The sequence below is a fragment of the Mustelus asterias genome, chromosome 4 (genome assembly GCF_964213995.1).
Source record: "Mustelus asterias chromosome 4, sMusAst1.hap1.1, whole genome shotgun sequence".
NCBI lineage: Eukaryota > Metazoa > Chordata > Chondrichthyes > Carcharhiniformes > Triakidae > Mustelus > Mustelus asterias.
Genome location: NC_135804.1, coordinates 34,207,622 through 34,229,216, shown reverse-complemented (window position 1 = coordinate 34,229,216; position 21,595 = coordinate 34,207,622). Strand labels below are relative to the sequence as shown.

Genomic DNA, 21,595 nt, shown 5'->3' with positions numbered 1-21,595 from the left:
CTCTCGAAGCTTATCCAGAACTAATAATCGGCTGATCTGATTTGCTGTGAAATTAAGCAAAGCGCAGAATTAATGCTGCATTGTTCCATCGAGCCTTGCTTTTTGTGGCAATTACTGGGGAGTTAGTGGTACAATGCTTTGTTTTAATTTCTAAATGAAACGAAAGATGTTATCAGAATCACTGCCTTAAGTACCTCAATAACAAACCCGTATGCAGGGTTACATTAGTTTAAACGCTGTTGATTCTCTCCCTCACTGATAATAGGATAGGCGACCATTTCTGGGAATCAATCTCAATTTCCTATCCAATAATAATAAATTAATTATCTGTCACAGCCCCTACAATATGTCAAAAGACTCATTGAGAAAATAAAGCCTACTTGGAGTAATCATTTACATTTAACTGTCTGATCAGACTTTAAAGTCCCATTAATATTATTTCCCCCTGCTGTTAATAAAGTTGACTTTCAGTTGAGAAAAGTCGTTAAATCAAACTGAATTTTATGTTACGAATGCAGAGCATGTATCCTTTATGAATGGTATACATCTTAATGAGTAATTTGAACCATTTTTAGCTTTGAAGAATTTTAAATGGTTGTATCTCTCAAGGCAGAAACGGGTTTGGAGACAGGCATCCTGGTTTCTCAATACATTCCCGCCTTCCGGCAATTTTGGTGGCATCACCTCAGGGAGGGGTCAGGGAAAGCTGCCTTCAAGTGGCAGATAATCAATTCAACCAGTTAACGAGCCACTTGTGAGGTCTATGCAGGCTGCTTTACATTTTTGAAGTGATACATAGAACCGAGAAGCAGGAGTAGGCCATTCGGCCCTTGGAGCCTGTTCTACCATTCACTATGATCATGGCTGATCATCAAATTCAATATCCTGACCCCCCCCCCACCCCCCCCACCCCACTTCCCCCATATCCCTTGATTCCTATAGCCCCAAGGACAATATCTAATTTCTTAAAATCATCAATGTTTTGGACTCAACTACTTTCTGTGGTAGTGAATTCCACACATTCACCACTTTCTGGGTGAAAAAATTTCTCCTCACCTCAGTTCTAAAAGGTTTACCCCTTATCCTCAAACTATTACCTCTAGTTCTGGACTCCCCCACCATCGGGAACATTCATTCTGAATCTACTCTGTCTAATCCTGTTAAAATTTTATAACTTTCTATGAGATGCCCTCTCACTCTTCTAAACTTCAGTGAATATAATCCTAACTGACTCAGTCTGTCCTCATATGACAGACCTGCCATCCCAGAAATCAGCCTGGTAAACATGGCATCATGTCCAAGGAAATGAGAAAACTACGTAGCCATTCAGAGAGGTGCAATCCATTTCTGAGGCTGATGCTGTGTAAGTGGTGCAATAAGGAGAGGGGAACTTGTGCATTGACACACAGTGGCACAGCTCACACGGTATTTCAGATAGAGGCACTGAGGCTATTGCTAGGGTGTGTACCTTCAGGGATTAGTCAACCACATCAGTGAGGTCCAGGGAATCATTTGCTTCCAGCTCGTGATAAGTAAGGCCATCCCTGGGCATGGGGATCAGCTACTCAGGGTTGGCAGTGAGAAGCAATAAAGGGCAATGAAGAATGGGGTATAGTATCAAAAACTCAGCATCAGTGACACAAGAGGTTGTGAGGCAGGTGATTGCTGATTTGCATGTTCTCAGGGAAGAACATATTCATCAGTCACAAGGGTACATGTTGCCAATGGCAATGAATGTGACAGTGGTTTGCATAAGAACATAAGAACTAGGAGCAGGAGTAGGCCATCTGGCCCCTCGAGCCTGCTCCACCATTCAGTAAGATCATGGTTGATCTTTTTGTGGACTCAGCTCCACTTACCCACCCACTCACCATAATCCTTAATTTCTTTACTGTTCAAAAATGTATCTATCCTTGCCTTAAAAACATTCAATGGGGTACTGTCCACTGCTTCACTGGGCAGGGAATTCCACAGATTCACAACTCTTTGGGTGAAGAAGTTCCTCCTCAACTCAGTCCTAAATCTGCTTCCCCTTATTTTGAGGCCATGCCCCCTAGTTCTAGTGGCTTTGAATATCTTTGTCTCTGAATTGCTTCAAGGGCTGGCAGCAGACATGTGTGGCATCTCATAATGGTTGCCCATCATAGCATTAGTCAGGTGAGGGATTGCCCTGTATAAGAGGGCATCGGAACAGTTTGACGTCCAGATTGATAAGTCTACTCACATCCAGAGGAATGTGGGATTTTCTTCCTTGGCAGGATTCCATTAGGTGCAGGTGTGAGCGGCTACGCCTATGTGACCATCAAAGCACAGCAGAGCAGCCAGTGGCATGAATCAATAGGAAGTCATAGCATTCCCTCAATGCCCAGCTGGTGTGCAACGAACACAACTGGTTCCTGCCGGTGTATGCAAGTTCTCCTGACAGCTGTCACGATGCCTTCATTGAAGGTGGCATGCCAAAGGAAATGGGTGGCTCTCTAAAATACAGTCAGATATCCAGCAGTGATGCCAAGTGGAGTTGAGACCCAGAAACGGTCCTGATATCCCAAACCTGGAATTAAAATTCAGCCCTTGGTGAACTAGACATTTCAGCCCATTCATATACATGTTTGTAGCTGTGCATTGGACCAGAATGAAGAGGGAAATTTGTCCATGAATATTAGCCACATAGACAGTTCAGAAAGTTGAGAGTTTGACTTTTGATTTGCATTACTGCACTTCTTTTTTTTAGTTTCCCCCATTTAACTCAGGGTCACCGCAATGCTGGTGATCACCCTTCCCTATGTACTTGTGTCAGTATCCATTGCTCTCCCAATCCCACTTTGTTTAAACCTCTCACCGCTGCATTTCTACATCTGGCTTTAGATCTTCCTCTTCTCCATCTTCCTGGCCATCCCATCTCTATCACCCACCTCCCTCCATTTCTTCTCTCTCTCTCTCTCTCTCTCTCCCTCCACAACAGATAACCATGCTATTTTGATCTCTCCAGAGCTACTTCCTTCAATGCTCCCTCCATCTTCACTGATCCCCTGACATGCTGATTCCTGATTTTGTCCTTCCTCATTACTCCACACATCCATCTCAGCACCCACATCTTATTAGTATCCAGCCATTGGCCAGGAGACAAGGGGGGAGGGTGGAGGGCCTATAGCAGAATTTGTGACCGATGTCTGGCTGATCGTGAGTCTCCAAGGCCCTTTTTTTCACCGTAATCAACTCGGGGGCAAGGGGGTTGTCAGCCTGGCACCCTGGCACTGGTCAAGGGGCTCACTGACACTGACCACCAGGCACTGGGCACTGTCAAGGGGGTGGGGCCAGAAGAGATGTGGCCTATTGGGAGGAGTGATCAGTGGTGGGGTGGGGACCTGCTGCCAGTCTGCAATAGGATCGGTGGGACAGAGAGGAGGAGGAGGGGATCGGGGCTGGCCATGGGGGGAGTGGGGGGTAGGGGGGGGTGCTTGTTGGGGGCGGTGACGGAGATGGGTTGGGGCTGGCCTTCTCCCCTGGAGAGATTGGGGCTGCCTCGCAGGGGTCCGGTAAGCCAGTGATCGGTGGGGGGGGAAGGCCGTGATCAGGAGGGGTGATGTCGGGAGGCCAGTAATTGGGATGGGGCACCCAGCGATCAGGCTGGGGGTTCGGGGATAAACAGGAGGCCAGTGATCGGGAGGCTGGCGATGGGAGGGGGCGGGGAGGGGGGGGGTGGGTAGATGAGGGCGGATCGGTGCATGAGCAGTAGCCTGCTCATCACTATGCTGCCAGCCTCTCGGGTGGGATGAGGCTCCGCCCCCACTTTCCAGTGTGAATCTCTCTGAGGCACTGTGTGCATCACAGAGTGCCGGAGATTCGTTCAGGTAAGTACGCCCATAGAACGGGCAGGAAATTCTCCCGTTTTCTCGCCTGTTTGTCACTTAGGTTTTTTTTTGAGAATACCGGCGATTATTGCTCTCCTCTTGCTAGTCCCCAAGTTTCTGAACTATATAACAAGGCTGATCTCACAACCGTCCTGTAGATTTTTCCTTTCAATTTCAGCAATACTTCAGTTTTCCTCGCATAATTCTACTTTTGCACTATGTTTTATTCATACTCAATTCAAAGGTCTGTCTTCCTAAACTGGGATTCAAACTACAGATCAACAACCAACCTTTTTTTTCACTTTAACAAAGATAGGTTCGGAGAGTGGGCCAAAATGTGGCAGATGGAGCTTAACGTGGATAAGTGTGAGGTCATACATTTTGGTGGGAAAAATTATTATCTAAATGGGGAGAGACTTTGGGGTGCCCCAGTGCAGACGGATCTGGCTGTCCTCATTAATGAATCACAGAAAACTAGCATGCAGGTACAGCAGATAATAAAGAAAGCAAATGGAATGTTGGCATTTATAGCTAAAGGAATAGAATATAAATGTAAGGAAGTATTGTTGCTACTATACAAGGCGTTGGTTAGGCCTCGCCTGGAGTATTGTGCACAGTTTTGGCCCCCTTATTTGAGGAAAGATGTAATGCATTGGAGGCAGTTCAGAGGAGGTTCACTCAATTGATTCCAGAGATGAGGGGTTTGTCGTATGAAGAGAGGTTGAACCGTTTAGGCCTATACTCTCTGGAATTTAGAAGAATGAGGGGCGATCAAATTGAGGTATACAAGATGATAAAAGGTATGGAGAAGATAGACATGGAGTGGATGCTTCCTCTTGTGAGAGGTCATAGTCTTAGGAAAAGGGGTGGCAAACTTAAAAGAGTTGAGGAGAAACTACTTCTCCCAAAGGGTTGTGAATCTGTGGAATTCGCCACCCCAAATTGTGGTGGATGCTGGGACAGTGAGTAAATTTAAGGAGGAGTTAGACAGATTTTTAATTGGTAATGGGTTGAAGGGTTATGGGGAGAAGGCGGGAAAATGGGGATGATGAGCATATCAGCCATGATCGAATGGTGGAGCGGACTCAATGGGCTGAATGGCCTAATTCTGCTCCTATATCTTATGAACTTATGTACTGAAAATCATATGGGATGTTCAATCTGAGTTATGACCAGCACCATCATGTCTCACCACACAACGCAGGTTGAACATTATGAATCAAACTGAATAAGTAGTATTAAACAAAGATTTAGTTGTTTTAAAACAATGTAGATTTGCACAGGTATTTAAAAAGCCAAGAGGTTGCAGGCATATCTTTCCCAGAAGCATTCACAGGAGACAAACTTAAAAATGTGAAGTCATACTGCCAAGCTACACAACTGTAATAGAAAAATTGTACAAAGCAACACTTCTGACCTGAAATGGAATGGTTAGGTCGTGCATAAGATGGCCTGTGGCTGGAATGTTGGAGGTACAAGTCCCAAAAGTGTCATCTCCAGATCACAGTTGATTGAATGTTGTCATTATCAGTTGTTGAATGCTTCAGGTTTAGATAAGAAATGCAAATGAGCATTTTTTCCTAATTCACCTAACATCACCCGAAGTAAAATCCTCCATAATATTCCCAGAGAAAATCATCCCAGTCACCTGAGGTTGCCCTTGTAGCCCAACACCTGTTTCCCAAACCAATGTTTTGTACAAATTTGTGAATATCAGGACAGGCTAAAGGGCTGAATGTTCTACTCCTCTCCCTATTGTTAAAAAAAAGCCATTTATTTATTCCATGGGACAGAAAGGCGCATTTGGTTATTTATTTAAGTTTGGATGCAGAGTGACAAAGACAAGTGGGAAGTAGAAAGAGAATCAGAGAGTTACTTTACCATTTAAAATATGTGGCATCCACTCTATGAGAGCAAAACAACGAAAGACATGCTTGGATGTGTAAGCTGTGAAGGTTGGAACCTATGTTTTTTTGTCCTGACAGGAGTCCAATTTAATTATTTATTTCACAGCGAGAGAATCAGAGGCAAAAGGGTCAAAATAAATTGTAGAAATAGGGAGTGATGGCCTAGTGGTATTATCGCTAAACTATTAATCCAGAAACTCAATTAATGTTCTGGGGACCCGGGTTCAAATTCTGCCATGGCAGGATTCAATTTTTAAAAATCTGGAATTAAAAATCTCCGATGCCCATGAAACCTTTGCCCATTGTCGGAAAAACTCATCTGGTTCACTAAAGTCCTCTAGGGAAGGAAATCTGCCGGACTAGCCTGGAGTGACCTACATATGACTCCAGAGCCACAGTAATGTGGTTGGCTCTCAAGGGCAACTAGGGATGGGCAATAAATGCTGGCCAGCCAGCGATGCCCATTTCCCACGAATGAATAAAAAAAATTGCTTCTACAGTTAAAAGTTAAGAAAAAATACTTCCAGATTTGGTGCTCTGTAGACTAAGCTTGGAAAGCAGAAAAGAGCCTTGGTAAGTTCCCAAAAATGAAGAAAGCAAGTGCAATAGCACCACTAATGGAGGAAATACATATTGTAGTTAACATTTTTGCATATGTAAATTCATTCTTTGTGTGTCCCACATAAAAGTGACTGAGTTGGTTAAAATGATTATACGAGTTGCAACATTAATTTTTCACAAACATACAAATGTTAATATTTACCTGTGACCTGTACCACTACTTATTACAATGTCGAGCTTCAATGTGAATGTCATTGTTAAATGAAAATAAAATGATGCAGTGATTGCAATATTTGAAGATGTAAGATGTGAAATTTGGAAACAAAGCAATAAAGATTGCTTGTCGCACCACTAGGTAATGTTTTCTAATCTCTATCCCACAATCGCTCAAATCCACTCAGAAAAAAACTCATCCACCATTGGCCCCAGTCACTTATTAATATAAGAATTAAAATAAATAAGACTGTTTTAAAAGATCATGTTTCATAATAACGATTCAATTTTTTATTGATTTCTATTTTGTGTCTTGGGCTGCCTTCGTTAAAGTTTTGTCCTTCACCTGTCCAGAACCCTTGTTATGGGATGAATATCACTACCCAGAGCAGGATTCGGTGAGTTGGGATGTACATTGTGTAATCTGAACAAGTCCAGTGTGCCCAATTTCTCAGGATGGTTCAGTACCATTTAGAGAGGTAAAATGCTGGAATGTTTTACTTCAGATACCCCCTGTTTCCTGTTAGTTGTATCTCCACAGGCAACATTCTATCAACATCTCACAAGGATGTCACTAACACACTTGCTCTCTTTTGTGAACTACATAATCGCACACAACTTGCGAGAAGAAGCCACAACTGCAGGAGGTCGAGTCCATCTGAAAACCCTGTCCCCAGTGGACAAAAACATGATCAAGTGTATTGGTGAAGGAGCTGTTTGCATAGGCATTCTTCACACCTTTACCTCTTTCCCTTCTTACTTCTCACTTATCCTATATAATCTGCAAGAAAAACTTCGGCTGTTTTCATCAACCACTTCTCCATCTGCTCTGCTTCACACTAAGACACCTTGACCTGCCTTCAATCCAGCTGTGGAAGATGTAGAAACAGCATTGCCATTAGAGGAAGAGGAGGCAACCTCTCCTAAAGGTGCAGCCTCACTCAAACTCTCCCTCATAAATTCCAACTTAGAGGTTGGCTCCGCATATATTACCAGTAGCTAAGTGTGTGCAGGAGCAATGACAAGGAGGTAGAATGTCGCAGGTTGCCAGCTTACTGGAAGGTTCAGTCACATGCTAATGCTGCTGCTGAAGACTGCAAGAAGCCAGGCTACTGAGGAAGCCTGATGGGAATCTACCAAGAGATGTTAGGTGCACTCAGCTGGCTGCCAAAGAGCTTATCTGAAGTGAGTCAGAGTATGGAAAGTCTATCTCCAATTTGTACCAAGGCTTCGTGAAGAGCACATTGACATTTCTACCTAACATGGAGTGAGTGGTCAGCTGCATGAACACAAGAGTGGTATGCACCTCGATGGAGACTCCCCTGACAGCGTCCATGGCAGCTCACACTGCTGTAATATAACAAAAAACATTCTACAGCGGGTGTAAGGCCCTTGTTTAAATCTGGTAACAAAGCCGGATGTCCAGGGAAGAGCCCAAATCAATTTGGCATACTTCCAGTGCACCATGAACATGCATATGACACTCCCATATTGGACCAAAAGGCTTTCATTTTATAAAGCCAGAAGACAGAGAAAATCAGAAGTAGGAGGGCAGAAGCTGAGAAAGTCACAGAGAAAGCATCAAGATGATAAAAGGCAAGTAAGAAAGCAATAGAGGATAGACATGTGGAACAACTTCTGTAATGTTGGCAACAATGAGGTTCAGGATATAATAGAACTGGCGAGTGTCAGGGACTTTTCAACTGAGCCAATACTAAAGAAGAGAAGAACCCAAGGTTTTGGTCACTTTGTGGGGATGGTTAGCTGGAAAATCTTAATGAGTACTCTATGAGGGGAGGGAAGATTTTGAAAGCCGAGCAAAATTGGAATGGATGAGATTTTAAGAGAGCCATGCAGGCTAATTGATGGTTCGGTAACAGTGGAAAGTGACAAGATATTGCAATTTGAGATTGTGAAATAGCAAGCACAAATCACTAATCAAAACTTTACCTAAACAAATAATTGTTTGTTAATTCTATGAGAAAACATTGGAAGCATTGGTTCAGAGATCTCGCTCTGAGCTGGAATCATTGATGTAAAACAATAAGTTAAAAATTGATTTGATGCCAAATGCTTTCCAGGAGAAGCATCTTCAGATGGAGATGGTAGTTGGCAACACTTTTTAGCTGACAGATTGATAGCCTTTGAATTGAAACAGGGACAAAAATACATCATGTTCATCACAGCAGTACTTTACCAATTCCTCAATGTCACTAAGCACTTTACAGCCAATTAATTACTTTGAAAGTCTAATCACTGCCCTTCTTTAACTCTAGACTCTCAAGTTCCTCTTGCTCTTCTCTCTCATGAGATAGATTTCAATTCTCATCCCTACTTTTAAAACATTCCCAATGATTTCATCCCACGTTACTTTGGTTAACTCCTTCAATGTCATGCCCCCTTATCCACCCTCCAGCTTCTGCAATTGGGTTTCTCCTTGTCTCTCCCGCTACATCATTATTGTCAGTCCATTCAACTACCCACATAATAAAAACAGAAAATGTTGGATAAATCCTTTTCTTGAGAATTTCCCATTGGTTTACATAGCGTTGCCACCTTCCAGCCAGCTTTCGTAACCACTGTTCTATTAATATTACACAAAAAGTGTAAAGATCAGAGCTAACTCTAGTTGGAGATGAAAATGAAAACATATAGTGGATAAATGAATAGTGGAGATCCTAAATGAGCACTTAGCCTTGATTTGCACAGAGGTGTGTGACAATGGAAAGATACAGGAGGAGGCATCAGAGCAATTAGATGCGATAACTAGATAAGGAAGCAATACTGAAAAAAATGATGCAATTCAGAGTGGAAAAGCACTGGGATCTCGTGGTGTGCATCCCGGAATGCTCATAGATGCCAGACAGGAAGTACAGAGCTTCTGATCATAATCTTTCAAGCATCCTTGGAGAAGAAATTTATGGCAGCAGATTGAAAGATTACCTCTGTTCAAAAGAAAGAAAGAAATGCATCAGGTAACTATACAGCAGTCGGCTTAATGTTGGTAGTGGATATGTATCTCAGGACAAACCATCAAACAACACACTCACCTCGAGAGACAATGGTTGATAAAAAATAGCCAACATAAATTGATCAATAGTGAGTCATTTCTAACATTTGATAGAACTCTTTAAGAAAATAATTGAATATATCAATCAAAGAAATGTGATGGATGTTTGCCATGTAAACTTTCACAAGGTTCTGGATGAAATGTGTAAGACGTTTGTTGATAAAATTAAATTGGGGCTAAAAATTGGATAAGGCCTATTTTTGGACATAGAGATCATGATGTGTGATTATCCTGTGCCTGATCAAGTTGATGCAGGCTGCCAGTCATCTTCATGTTAGAGCCATGCATGCACAGCAGGTGGCTCGAGTTCATGTTCAACTTCAACAGGAGTTAAAGCTAGTCTGCACTTCATAAAGCCAGCCCCTAGGGCAGGTGCATTATGCTGCAACAGGTATTAGAACTGTTTCTAAAGGTGTTTTGCACAAGGACAGAAGAACAATGGAACAATAGGTCAAAGAGAGAGTTCCGGAATATCCTGATGCAATGCTGGAGACCTTAAGATCTTATGATGTAGGTGGAAAGAAGGACTGAGAGAATGGCCGGAATTTTACTGCCCTGCCGGCCACGAGGATTGTAGCGGATGAGGGGCAGACAATGGAAAACACCGTTGACCTCGGATGGGATTTTACGGTTTTGGGACGAGCGAGGCTGTAAAGTCCCGTCCACACACCAGAATTTTACTGCCCCATCCGCTACGGGAATCGGAGCGGGCGAGGGGTGGACATTGGGAAGGTCCATTGACCTTGGGTGGGATTTTGTGGTTTCAGGAAGAGCGAGGTCGTAGAATCCCACCCAATGTGTCTGCAGGGGATTGGGAGCAGATTGCCATGGAATCCAATGTACATTTTCTGGTCCTCAGGACCTGGCTTTAGTGCTGGGAAATGTTCAATTATTCTTCTGCATTCTCAGCATGTGGGCTGCCTGGAGCAGACAGAGTGGCACCATTTAAACAGAGTTGACGTTTAACATATCCTTCACAAGAACAATGATATAAATACATTCCTGAAAGGCATGGTAACATCACAAAAGGAATCAAGGGACAGAGACACTGAGATATTCAGATACACAAATCTTTCAAAGTGGAAAGACGAGTTGATAAAGCTGCAAAAATAAGCCAGTGGGATCCTTTCTTTTATAAGTATTGGATTTCGGAGCTCACGTGGCAGCTGGAGTCACTTTAGCACATCCGTGAGAGCTATGAGGAAAACACCTTCAGAGAGGTGGTCACACCACAGCCTTGGAGCCTGGAAGCAGAAAGAGAATGGGTGACTGCGAGGCAGTCCAAGAAAACTAGGCAGGTAGTGCAGGAGTCCTCGAGGTCCTGCTCAGAAATCAGTTTTCCATTTTGATACGTGTGAGGGCATTGACTCCTCAGAGGAGTGCAGTCAGAGCCAGGTTTGTGGCACCACAGGCAACTCTGCTGTAAAGGAGGGGAGGAAGAAGAGGTGAGCAGTAATAGTGACTGGGGATTCATTCGTTAGGGGAACAGAGCAAGAGATGGAGAATTAGTGAGCGACTCAGAGGCGGAAGCAGCACAGGTTAAAAAGTATACAGCACAGGAACTTGGCAATGTTAAAAAGTATATATGTAAATGCAAGGAGCATACTAAATAAAGCTGATGAACTGAGGGCACAGATAGACACATGGCAGCATGATACCACCACTATAATGGAAACTTAGCTTAAGGAGGGGAACTAATGGCAGCTAAACGTCCCTGGATATAGAGTTTTCAGGCAGGATAGGGAGGGGGATAAAAAAGGTAGGGGTGGAGCATTATTGGTTAAAGAATCAATTACAGCTGTCAGGAAGGATGATATACTAAACAAAGCATGAAATGAGGCAATAGGGGTTTATCTCAGAAATAAAAAAGTGGCAGCCACACTGCTGGGACTGTACTATAGACCCCCAAATAGTGGAAGGGAGTTAGAAGAGCAAATATGACAGGCAGCATCTTTAGCACTGCTGCCTCACAATGCCAGGGACCCCAGTTCGATTCTGGCTTTGGGCGATTGTCTGTGCGGAGTTTGTACGTTCTCTCTGTGACTGCATGGGTTTCTTCCAGGGGCTCTGGCTTCCTCCCACAGTCCAAAGATGCACTGGTTAGGTGGATTGGCCGTGCTAAATTACCCCAGATGAATAGGATACAAAGAGAGGATATGAAGAAATATTGGCAGGTAAAATTGAAGAAAATCCCAAGAGCCTATCGGAGATGCACATGATAACATGATTGATTCAGAAGATGTGGGTAGGGTTCTCGATGAGCACTTCATCTCTGCCTTCATTAAGGAGAGGGGTGCAGATATTCTCTAGATCCCATGGGATAGAACATAGAACAGTACAGCACAGAACAGGCCCTTCGGCCCACGATGTTGTGCCGAGCTTTATCTGAAACCAAGATCAAGCTATCCCACTCCCTATCATCCTGGTGTGTTCCATGTGCCTATCCAATAACCGCTTAAATGTTCCTAAAGTGTCTGATTCCACTATCACTGCAGGCAGTCCATTCCACACCCCAACCACTCTCTGAGTAAAGAACCTACCTCGGACATCCTTCCTATATCTCTTGGTGTCATCAGCAAATTTACTGATCCACCCTTCAGCCCCCTCCTCTAAGTCATTAATAAAAAGAGTGTGAAATATTAGATACAATAAGCAAGAGAGAGGAAGTACTGGAGGGACTGGCATCCTTGAAGGTGGATATCATCAGGGATTGTATCCCAGGTTGTCGAAGGAAGCCAGCGAGCAAATAACAGATGGATTGGAGGTCTGCAAGCATTGTACTATAATTTAAAAGGGATAGGCCAGAATATGTAGGCCAGTCAGTCTGACTTTGGTGGTGGGCAAATTATTGAAAACAATTCTGCCATATAGGATAAAGTGTCTCTTAGAAAGGCACAGATTGATCAGGGATAGTCAGCATGGTTTTGTTAGAGGAAGATCGTGCCTTACTAAGTTAATGGAGTTTTTTGAGGAAGTAAGGAGAATTGATGAAAGTAGCGCAGTGGATGTTGTCTACATACATTTCAGTAGGGCATTTGACAAGGTCCCACATGACAGACTGGTCAGAAAAGTGAGATCCCATGGGATAGAACATAGAACAGTACAGCACAGAACAGGCCCTTCGGCCCACGATGTTGTGCCGAGCTTTATCTGAAACCAAGATCAAGCTATCCCACTCCCTATCATCCTGGTGTGTTCCATGTGCCTATCCAATAACCGCTTAAATGTTCCTAAAGTGTCTGACTCCACTATCACTGCAGGCAGTCCATTCCACACCCCAACCACTCTCTGAGTAAAGAACCTACCTCGGACATCCTTCCTATATCTCTTGGTGTCATCAGCAAATTTACTGATCCACCCTTCAGCCCCCTCCTCTAAGTCATTAATAAAAATCACAAATAGCAGAGGACCAAGCACTGATCCCTGTGGCACTCCGCTAGCAACCTGCCTCCAGTCCAAAAATTTTCCATCCACCACCACCCTCTGTCTTCGATCAGATAGCCAGTTATCTATCCAATCGACCAACTTTCCCTCTATCCCACACCTCCTTACTTTCATCATAAGCTGACCATGGGGGACCTTATCAAACGCCTTACTAAAATCCATGTATATGACATCAACTGCCCTACCTTCATCAACACACTTAGTTACCTCCTCAAAAAATTCTATCAAATTTGTGAGGATACAAGGGAAGGTGGCAGGTTGGATCCAAGCGCGGATCAATGATGGCAAATAAAGGGTAATGATCGATGGATGCTTTTGCAAATGGAAAATGATTTCCAGTGGCATTCCACAGGGCTCAGTATTGGGGCCCTTGCTGTTCATTGTATATATTAATGATTTAGACTTACATGTGGGAGACATGATTGGGAAATTTGCAGATGACACAAAAATTGCCGTGTAATGGATAATGAAGAGAATAGCTGTCGACTCCAGAATGATGTAAATGGTTTGGTTGAGTGGGCGGAATAGCGGCAAATGGAATTCAACCTAGAAAGGTAAGAGGCAATGCATTTGGAGAAGGCAAACAAAGCTGAGGGACAATTACCAAGGGCATAAACTTAGGTTGATTTGTAAAAAGATTAGAGGGGACATGTAGAACTTATTAATCCAGAGGACAGTGGGCATCTGGAATTCACTGCCTAAGTTGGTGGTTGAAGCTGAAACACTCAACTCATTTAAAAGGTATGTAGATCTGCATCGGAAGCTGGAACCTGCGAGGCTATGGACCAGGTGCTGGGATTAAATGAGTGGCTAGTTTCTTTTTTCTCTTTTATGGCCAGTGTAGACACGATGGGCTGAATGGCCTCTTTCTGTACCATAACATTTCTAAGCTTCAATGGTGCCAAGGACAAAGGATGTTGTCAAACCATGAAAATAATTTGTTCAGCTGCAAATAGAATATCATTTCCAGTTTTGGATGCTTTACTGCTGAAAAAGTATCAAGGCCATAAATAGAATGAGGAAGAGACTTTGTAAAATGGTATCAGTTATGAGAGATTTTACTTCTGAGGAGAAATTAGAGAAACTGGTTAATGCGCGATTAAATCACTCGGGAGGCTGGATCGTACCCGGGAAATAAAGGCTTTTATTAGTAACAAGAATGGAGCATACTGCTTAACAATACAATCCCAGACTAAAGGGTCACCAGGCAGTGCAGTGACCTTTATACTCCTACAGGTAGGCGGAGCCAACCGGAGTGTACCACAGAACAATACCAACAGGTAGAACACCCCAACCCTAACCCCAACAGTGACAACAGTAACATATGTACAAGTACCCATAGTGCTAACCATCTATGGTTCAGTACCCATAGTGGTAACCATCTATGGTTCACCACACTGGTGCTTTGTTCATTGGAGCAAAAAAAGTAAAGGGAAGACTTGACAGGAATTTAAAATTATATCGAGTTTTGACAAGGGAAATTGGGGAAGCCAGCTTGGGAAATTGCTGAAGTTAAGTTTATTTATTAGTGTCATAAATAGGCTTGCATTAACACAACAATGAAGTTACTGTGAAAATCCCATAGTCGCCACACTCCAGCACCTGTTTGGATACACTGAGGGAAAATTTAGCATGGCCAATGCGCCTAATCAGCACATCCTTCAGACTGTGGAAGGAAACTGGAGCATTCGAAGGAATTGGGGCAGCACGGTAGCACAGTGATTAGCACTGCTGCTTCACAGCTCCTGTGTTCGAATCCTGGCTCGGGTCGCTGTCTGTGTGGAGTTTGCACATTCTCCCCATGTCTGCGTGGGTTTCCTCCGGGTGCTCCGGTTTCCTCCCACAGTCCAAAGATGTGCGGGCTAGGTTGATTGGCCATTCTAAATTGCCCCTTAGTGTCCCGGGATGCATAGGTTAGAGGGGTTAGTGGGTAAATATGTAGGGATATGTGGATAGGGCCTGGGTGGGATTGTGGTTGGTGCAGACTCGATGGGCCGAATGGCCTCTTTCTGCACTGTAGGATTCTATGATTCTATGAAACTCATGCAGGCACAGGGAGAATGTGCAGACTCTGCACAGACAGTGACCCAAGCCAGGAATCGAACCCAGGGCTCTGGCGCTGTGAGGCAGCAGTGCTAACCACTGTGCCATGGTGCCGCCCTAGTGAAGTGAAGTTCATAAATTTAAGGTTATCACCAACGTAATCAAAGAAGAATTTACTTATCGTGCAGGGAGTTGTTGGGACAGAGAATGCATAAATAGTGGCGAGAGCAGAATTGCTATTAGTTTTTGAAAAAAAAGGTTATGGAGAAAGTAGAAGAGTGGGGCTAAGCAGATAACTTTCAGAGGACGAGCAAAAATATGAGAGGCTAAATAAATCTTCTTGTGTAATATCAATGTTTTCATTCTATGCCTTTGCCTCTCACTGCAACTCCCTCTAATTTTAGTTTATTATTCCTGCTTAGCCTTCGCTGCTTTATCCTCCTTAATATAAAGCATTCAGAGATAACTTTCTGCAAATGAGAACTATAGAAATGTAAGTTATTGTCACTGTTTGTACTCTAAAATCAGCCATGCCTTTAATATGCTGATAGCTATTTTAATTATAAAAAAAGCTATTAAAGGATTTTAGTTGTTATAAGGTGATTGAAATACTTTATGTTAACAAAAAAATATAGTCTCAACCTCCTCCAATAGCGATTGGATTTGCTGCATTTCCATTATTGGTTTCTATGGTGATTACTACCATCCTTTAAAGCGACGATAAATCTCACAGTATTTCAGGCATTCACCAGTGATCCTTTTTATTGTGATAGACTTTGCCTATTGTATCTACCAAAGGCAATTCAAATAGTACATTGTGCAATGCCCCTGTGTTATGAGAGAGCGTACTGGCCGACTGACTGTATGAAATGCCAAAGAAGAATCACTGGTGATTAAAGAGAAAAAAATCTGGAAACAAAAAGGGAATGCACACATATTACTTAGCATCTCCCTTGATAAATAATGCAAAGTGATCACTGAGGTCCAGATTGCATTTTTGTAGCAAGAGTAATAACAATAATACATACAAAAGTGTTTCTGTAATTTGAATTGACCTAGGCTAGGGCAAATTTGCTCGGTTTTATTTGAAGTAATCAACACACTGGGATAAAAATCATGGCACCATAATTTGTGCTGTGTGTGGGGGTGGTAACTTTTCTTCCCCAGCTGCTGTTTGGTTTGCAAGTAATTATTGAAATGAAACAAGTGCACATTGCAATGCAAATGCATCTTTTTTTTTGTACCTTCTGTGTGTATATTTACACAGGTTATTCATTCTATAAAGGCAACAGCGATCCATTTTCTATGCAACTGGTTTTGATGTAGCTGTTCACCTTGTATGAAAACAAGCTCTTCTAAAGATGAAATGGAAATGTTCCCTTCTGAAGTAAAGCTAAATGACAAATTATGCATAGTAAGTGAAGAGAATTTTTCATCATTGAACCTGGGTACCAAATTTACTGAGTCTCAATCTGTTATCCTGCCGGCATGGAGAGCTCCTCAGAAAGTTATTGTGATTAAAATATGTTTTGCCACCATTAATCTTTCAGACAAGTTTAAATATTTTCAGCAATACATCAAAATACACAGAGGAATGCCATCTTGTTGTTAGTACACAGCTGCATATATGCACCAAGTCTGTGACATTTTTGCATTGACACATTCATCACAATGATAGGCTGCACAGAGCTCAACATGGTATCTATCCTATAAACATTATGCCTGATTTAATTCTGTATGGGAAAGGTGATAAATATAGGTCTCTTTTAAAGGGCAGCTCAATACTATTTTTAAAAATGGAAAATTGAAGCAGTTTACTTACCAAAACAGCCATCTGCCAAGTGATCTCAATAATATGCTGCCGTTTGTGCAGGAATACAGTTTGGAACTGTAACTAGGCAATTCCAATTCCTTCCCATGGACATCAGAATATAGTTTAATTATACAATCTTTCATAGAACGTTTGCTGATTAAGAATCCTTAAGTGAGAAATACTCTAACTTATAAATTAATGAATATCACTGATGAGATGTGTTAATATATACAATACTTAAAGAGAGAAAGACTTGCATTGATGTTACACTCATCACAACCTCAGGATGTCTCAAAGCTCTTGCAGCCAATCGAGTGTTTTTAAAGCATAATCATTGTTCTATGATAGAAAACATAGCAGCCAAGTTGTATACAGCAAGGTCGCACTAACAGCAATTTGATCTGCTCCAGATAATCTGCTTTAGTGATATTGGGTAGAGAATAAATGTTGCACAGACCACTGGAGGATTTGTCTGCTTTTGTTAGAGTATCCTGGGAACCCTCGCATCCACCTGAGAGAGCATGCGGTGCTTTGTTTCAACATCTCTGTTACGGGGCTGTCAGGATGGTTTTCTTGTTGCATTGAAAACTATCATTCCCCTCAAGTCATGGAGTGGGTTTTAAGATAAATTTATTAAAGGCTATAGCTATAGGACCCTGAATTAAGTCATTCATACCATTCAGAGTGAAAAAATCTGAACTACATAAGCAATTATAGTTCAAATTTGATCACAAGTAATTAGCATATACCAACAAAAGTCTGGGAGTTAGCTCTATCCAATCACATTCATTGATTAAGGTTACATCATCTATAAAGTACAGTTTTTAAAACCAATCACAATCACTTGCTGAATTGTAATATCCAATCGGCATGCGGTTTTTAATTGCATCAATGGGGTATTGTTATCAACTATCTTTAAATATCCCAGCTGTGTCTGAATGTTAGAACAGGAATCAACTCCCTTTTCCAACTGCCTGGTTTAAAGGCCTTTCCCAGCATAACAACTTTCTCCCTTTCTTATCTGAAGGTCAAGTGTCTAGAACGAGCTGCAGTTAAACATTTTGTAGGCTTTGTGGCTTGTCTCTGTTAACCCTTTCACTGGACAGTTATTGATATGGCTGCCATTTTCCTCCATAATTATTAGTATGGGTATTGTTCCCCCTCAATCTCATCTGAAAGATTGAAGTTCCGTGAGTGAAGTACTCCCTTTGATTTGATTTGATTTATTATTGTCACTTGTATTGGTATACAGTGAAAAGCATTGTTTCTTGCACGCTATACAGACAAAGCATACCGTTCATAGAGAAGAAAGTGAGAGAGTGCAGGATGCAAAAGAGTTAGAATGAAGTTTTAGAAGCATAGAACAAGAGTAAAAGATAGAATTAGAAGGTATGCTGGGCACAGCTTGCAAGAAGTCACCTCATTCCGGTGCCATCTTGAAACATCCTCAGCACTGTACCAGGGTGTCAGCCAACATTTTGTGTTTAATTCTTCAGATTGGGGCTTGAATCCACAGCATGGAGCACAAGAGCAAGAAGGTTACGCTGAACTTATACAAGACACTAGTTAGACCTCTCCAGAGTATTGTGCACAGTTCTGGGCTCCACACTATACAAAGGATGTGAACGCATTGGAGAGAGTGCTGAAGAGGTTTACAAGAATGGTTCCAGGGATGAGAAACTTCAGTTATGAGGATAGATTGGAGAGATTGGAATTGCTTTCCTTGGAGAGGAGAAGGCTAAGCGGAGATTTGATAGAGGTGGTCAAAATCATGAGGGAGCTGGACAGAGTATATACAGAGGAAGTGTTCCTGCTCATAAAAGGATTCAGAATGAGAGGAAACCATTTTAAAGCGATTTGCGAAAGGAGCAAATGTGATGTGAGAAAAAACTTTTTCACACAGTGAGTGATTCGAGTCCAGAATGCACTGGGGACAGGTTCCATTGAGGCATTCAAGAGGCCATTAGGAGATTGTTTCTATTCAGACAATGTGCAAGGTTCCGGAAAAAGGCAGGAGAATACCACTAAGTAACAATGCTCATTTAGAGAGCCGGTACGGACATGATGGGCCAAATGGCTTCCTTCTGCACAGTAACAATTCTGTGATTCTAAGTATGAAATAAAGGAGGGAAATCGAGAAGACATTGCTGGCAGTCCATTAAAACAGAATAAAATATTTATGAGGATCTACAATCAGGTGAATTGCAGGAAGATTTTCTAGGAAACGTTATGAAAGGAAGAAGGTGGAAGCCAGTGGTGTGATAGCAACTTTGCGTATTCCATTTTATTTGATTCTGGAGCTTTTCATAGTTTATAAAGGTAAGAAATACATTGTCACAGGAGGTTACATTTTACAAAGCAGACACAATGCTGAGCTGTTCTTGTTCCATTTGTATTTTAATTAATAACTTTAAAAACAAATCTTAGTCAATTGAATTTTGAGCTGTTCCCTCATCAAAATGCAGATTGCCCCAAATGTTGAGATTTATGAAGAGTCACAAGTTAAATTTTGGTCAGTTCTTTGTCCTTTTATAACAATAAATACCTCTAAATTGAAATTACAGCTTTAAGTATGTTGTGTTCAGAATTGAGCAGACTGTAATTTAATTCTATCAATTTAAGGAAATTTAAGTCACATTATCCCAAATGGCATTAATAGCTATATGATTTGACAACTGCAGATCACTCTGTAAAGGAAAGCTAACAAGGATTATTAAATGGACACATCGGCTTTACCTCCTAATATACTATATTATTGCCCATTTTGAGGCACAACATTAGGTAAAGTGAAGTTGTAATGGTCACTTCCTGAAACCCACCACAAAAGGATGCCTGGAAAATCTGACAATCCCCTTTAACACCCACTGTTAAGCCATTTATTAAAGTTAAATGGAGTCAAATGGATGTGACCCACATTTCCCACTTCCATTTCTCCCAATCTTTATCCTAAACCCTGTCCAAATTATTACCACCAGTACATAAGTGGCAATATGGAGCTTACAGTTAAAGTTTATTTATTAATCCAGCGCCTGTTCGGGTACACTGAGGGAGAATTTAGCATGGCCAATGCACCTAACCAGCACTTCTTTTGGACTGTGGGAGGAAACTGGGACACCCCAGGGGAAACTGACGCAGACACGGGGAGAACGTGCAGATTCCGCACAGACAGTGACCCAAGCCGGCATTCGAACTCGGGCCCCTGCTAACCACTGTGCCACCCCGATTAATATAACTCTGAAGAAGGCATCTTCTTTGTTGAAGATTAACCCCGCATCAATTTGGTGCTCTATAGAATCTGTCAGAATCTTTACTGCTCTGTTTCATTAGCAGAAAGTGGAATTTTTCACGATGAAAATTGATTTTCCGGCAGGAATCCCTCCATTTCAATGTTATGAAGAGGACATAATAAGGTATTGGAAGAGGCGAGATTGTAGACTTAATATAAAGCACCATGGTAGGTATCTCTTCCCAGCATGAATACACCAATATACCAACATCATCAGAAATCTTTGAATATTTCAACCTCAGAAGGCTGCTAATGGCCTTTTACTCACCATCCCTCACCCCGCCTGACATGATTGTGAAGGTATATCAACTGTTAGATGAAGATCTGCATGCTGCAAATTTCTTTTCAATTGGATCCTACTAGGCAGCAAATGCTGCATAAGTCAATCAGCAGGTTAATACTATATCAAGAAAGTAGCTGATGCTCCAGTCAGGAGATCTAGATAATTAATATCCTCCCAATTCAAGAGAGAGCTATCCAATTCTGCAGACAGCCAGGGCTAGAATCATAGAAACCCTACAGTGCAGAAAGAGGCCATTGGGCCCATCGAGTCTACACCGACCACAATCCCACCCAGGCCCTACCCCCATATCCCTACATATTTACCTGCTAATCCCTCTAACCTATGCATCTCAGGACACTAAGGGGCAATTTTAGCATGGCCAATTGACCTAATCCGCACATCTTTGGACTGTGGGAGGAAACCGGAGCACCCGGAGGAAACCCACGCAGACACGAGGAGAATGTGCAAACTCCACCCAGACAGTGACCCAAGTCGGGAATCGAACCCAGGTCTCTGGAGCTGTGAAGCAGCAGTGCTAACCACTGTGCTACCGTGCCGCCCTACCGGCTACCTCAGATGAAAAGTGCAGATGAGTGAACACATGTGGCACTCAAAGCTTCATATGAGAACTGCATCAATTTTATGATTCTGGACAGTTTGTGTGTGATGCCAATTGCCCAATACAGCAGGCGAATGTCCAATATGCTTGAAACTGTAATGATGCAAGCATTATATAGCAAATTACCATACCACTCCTTTGAAATTGGGGTCAAATATTAATTGGTGATCAGAGCTATTCTTTGAAATCATGACCTATGATGCTAGCAAGGTTTCTTCATCCAGAAAGGGACAACAGTTATAACATGGCCTATACCAATATAGCAATTGACCAAATAATGGGAATTCGACAGTCTTACTTCAGAGTAAAAGAAAATTACTGCGATTGCTGGAATCTGAAACCAAAAGAGAAAATGCTGGAAAACCTCAGCAAGTCTGGCAGCATTGTGTCAAAGCCCACTTCGACAAAGAGTCATTTGGACTCGAAACATCAGCTCTTTTCTCTCCTTACAGATACTGTCAGACCTGCTGAGATTTTCCAGCACTTTCCCTTTTGGTTTCTTACT

The 21,595-nt window shown here is 42.3% G+C and overlaps 1 protein-coding gene across 1 annotated transcript in view; it reads left to right on the top strand.

Moving 5' to 3' along the window:
- LOC144492260 (ninjurin-1-like) overlaps positions 1 to 21,595 on the top strand; it is a 129,241-nt gene that overhangs the window by 8,898 nt on the left and 98,748 nt on the right. The gene's annotated exons all lie outside the window — the stretch shown is intronic.